Source organism: Tupaia chinensis, unplaced genomic scaffold, assembly GCF_000334495.1.
Source record: "Tupaia chinensis unplaced genomic scaffold, TupChi_1.0 Scaffold000625_1, whole genome shotgun sequence".
NCBI lineage: Eukaryota > Metazoa > Chordata > Mammalia > Scandentia > Tupaiidae > Tupaia > Tupaia belangeri.
The window spans coordinates 645,976-649,771 of NW_006160145.1; positions in this window are offsets into that span (position 1 = coordinate 645,976).

The following is a 3,796-nucleotide window of genomic DNA, read 5'->3' on the forward strand; positions in this document are numbered from 1 at the left end:
CCTGCTCGGAGCTCTCTGGGGTGGGCTTTCCTCCAGTGACTTTTTGTGAGTCTCTGCCCAAGTGAGCTCCTCCTAGGCCCGCCCTGGCCAGACCTGCTGTGAGGATAGGCTTCCTCAGTCCCCTCCGCCACGGCGCCCGTGCACCTCCTCGCGACAAACGGCACTGACCCCTGGCACACGCCTCTGTGGCGCAGGTAAAAAGTCAGACATTTAAACTCAGATGTGCAAAAGAAAAAGCCAACTTTCTTCCCCGTCGCTGAATTCAGGTTCATTCTCAAAGCCCTCTTCTGATCGACTCCCAGTTCAGGATACTGGGTCCAATTTACCAGGTCGTCTTTTCAGCTCAATTTAAATCGTTCACTTCATTGATCTCACTCAGCGCCAGGTTCGGGAGGTGGGCACTTTAAGAACAATCGTCAGTGATGCAGGCTTTGTTCCCCTTCTCCTGTCTTTCTTCTCAACTGGCATCTGGGCACGGGGGAAGCATGCCCCTCGGCGTGGTTGGGAGTGGGGCTAAAGAGGCAGATGGAGCCGCAGCGAGTCTGCTGCCCTCCGGCCTCCGCCGGCCTTATCTGCAGGGAGGACCGGGCTTCCCAGGGAAGGGCGCTGTTTCTGCTGCTGACAACTGCATACTTTTTCTTTTTTTAAGTTTATGTCCCCCACAAGCAAGACAGAGAAAGAAACCCCCTCAGCTAGACTTTGATGCCATGATCCACACGCAGCCTCTGCCAGCCCCTGGTCATGGGCACATCCATATTCGGTATCCTCAGGGAGGTCCCTGGACACAAATCTGGAGTGTCACATTGCCACTGTGCCACCACCCGGCCCCCCAACATCTGGGTATGGTACCTTTGCCTTGTCTGGGCTCTAGCTTCGATCTCCCTATTCTGCCCCTGTGTCCTCTTCCTTCTGGAAGGAGGCCCCGATGTCCCATCTTCCTTCCCGTCCCAGTGGGTGTTTTGTGCTGGGCAGCCACGCTCCTCCTTTCCTGGGCAGTAGCTGTGACATGCTTTGTGGGAGACTGCAGGAGGAGGTGGGCAAAGACCAACGACAGAGAGGGAAGTATTCCAAACCCATTTTCCTGGTTACACTTGGCCATGTGCGGGCTGCTTCCATGGCTCAAACAGAAACTTCCAGAAGGCTGAGCCTGTGTCTACTTAGCAGATTACCCAGCACATGGCAGGTGCTCCATAAATGCTGTTGAAGAAATGAATGAAGGCATAAAATGATCGAATTTGTGTTTGAAAGAGGCGGATTTAAAAAAAAATTTTTTTTGAGAGGTTTTTGCTATAGGGCGTGTGTACTCGCCAGACAGACAGAGACAGAGAGACAGAAAGCGAGAAATCACCCCCCAGGGAGGATAGCCACGCCTCCCTTCTCCTCCATTCTCCTCTTGGAATCTTGGGCATGCACGCACACGCGCCCGGCGTGAGTTTAAGCCACCAGGTCTGGGACGCGAAACGCGGTCAACTATGTGGGAGTCCAGCGACATAGCCATTACGCCAGCTGCTGGTCCCGAAAATCTTAAAAGATTGAGCATGGAGGTGTGGAGACAAGGCCCCGGACTAAGGCCCTGAGCTAAGGAATGGAAATGAGAGGATAGACAGGGTTCACTGCAGACGGCAAACGACACACCTAGGGGGCTCTCGTCGTCCCTGAGTTCCTGGTGCCTGGCAGTGTCCACCAGAGGTTTGTTGGGTGAATGGGCGGAGGATCACTTTCTTAGAGGCTTGTGACACAATCTGCATTTCTTGTCCTTTTGGAAGGAGTTTGCTGCCTGGGAATATCTTCTGGAATAGTCAAGTGAGAACGACCGGACTGAGAAAGAAGACCAAGTCCCATGGCCTGGCTTTCAAAGTCTTCCCCGGGGAATGTCTGGTTTTTTCTCTTCTGCTTATTTGAAGGCAAATCCATGTCTCTTTCCTGGTCACCTCCTCCTAGTTTCATGGAAGTAATGGATCTAATTTTTTTAGTCCTTCATCTGATCTTTTTTTGTGACACCGTAATCTGATTCTGCCTTTTCTGTATTGGTACATTACATCAGACCCCACGCTGGATGTCAGGCTTTCCACTGGCTGACTGCCGAAGACTGCCCTAGGCCCTGGGACGTGCTGGATGGAAGGTCTCTGGAATAGTCACTCAATGACCAATGAATTTCCTTTACGAGCAGCATCTGACCTTTCAGATAACTAGACAAGAGAAAGGGAAAGTTTACTGAACTCCTTGATAAAGGGGACTTTTTTATTTTTTAATTGCCAGAGTACACATGCACCCACCAGAGGGAGAGAGAGAGAGAGAAATCACCCACTACACAATCCTTTTCCTTCCATTTCTCCATCCCATCAGGATTTGGTGTGTACACACATAACACACAGCTTCATTTTGCATTGCTGGGGACAGAACTCAAACTGCAGTCAGCCATGTGGGACAAGTCCCAATACATAGCACTTAATCATTGTACTATGGGATCAACACAAAACAGGGCCTTTGTATCAGTTACCTATCACCATGTAACAAACGACCCCAAAACTCAGTGGCTTATGACAGCATTCACTTTCTTAATATATCTTACCTTTCTCTGGGTTGCCAAGGAGAAGGCTAATCAAGGCTGGTGCAAACAAGGGTCAGGGTTCTCCTGATTTCACTTGTGTCACTTCTGCATCTGAAGGTTGATAAAGAGGCTCTTTTCAAGGAATGGCTGGGCTAGTTGTGGCAACTCTGTTTACATATTTTTTGTTCTCTTTCTAGTACCAGTAAGCTAGTCCAGGATATTCTCCAGGCAATGGCAGGGCTGCAAGAGAACCAGGCCAATCATGTGAGCACTCCTTAAAGTTTCTGCTTGTCTTTCATGTGTGCTAATACCCTATTGCCCAGGAGCAGGGAATCCCAACTTGCCTCGATGGAAAAGTGATGCAAAGTAACATGGCAATGGACATGAGATTCAGGGAGTCAGTGAAGAACTTGGACCGTGAGCACAATCTGCCATAGCCTCCCTCCAAGATTTGCCACCAGTGGGCCAGATAAACAGGAGGTTTGCTTTGTGCTCTCTATCCCTTCCACAGCTCTGGAAGAATTTGTCTCTCCTGGGTGAACTCAGTTTCACTGTATGTGAATTATAGAAATGTCACTTCCTTGGTAAACTTAACTACTGCATTAGGGAGTCAACACAAAATAGGACCTTTGTATCAGTTAGTTATCACTGTGTAACAAATTAACCCCAAAACTCAGTGGCTTATGACAGCATTCACTTTCTTACTATATCACACTTTTCTTTCAGTTGGCAAAGACCCTCATGTATATGAGAGGAATCTTCTAAAAGTTTATGGAAAATGTGTATCATGAAAAAATATTATGCAAGGATTTCATATATTTTGCACCCAGCTAATTCCCCCTTTCCATGAATTTTTTGAAGTCCCCGCATATATCCCTCTGTTATAAAAGGGTTCTACAACTGGTTATTTGTGTGTTTCTTCCACTCTCATGGGAGCTCCTGTCTTAGTCATGTAGGTCCCAGAGTGACTGCCTCTATATGCCTCTTGCTGTATAAATGATGGCATATTCCTTGCCTCCACGACCTCCCTAGTCTCTGACTCTCCCTGCACATTCTTTTGAACCCCTTTTGCTCGTCTTCTGGGTATTGCTTGTCAATCTGTCATGTTTGTAATTCAGCATCATAAAGTTGCATGACCAACTTTTGACTGGCCTATCGGACCCTACAAAGTAGTCACCTCAAAACCCTGTCATTATATATGCTCTTTTCCACTCATAGTTAGGAAGGAACTTGCTGGAATTCCTG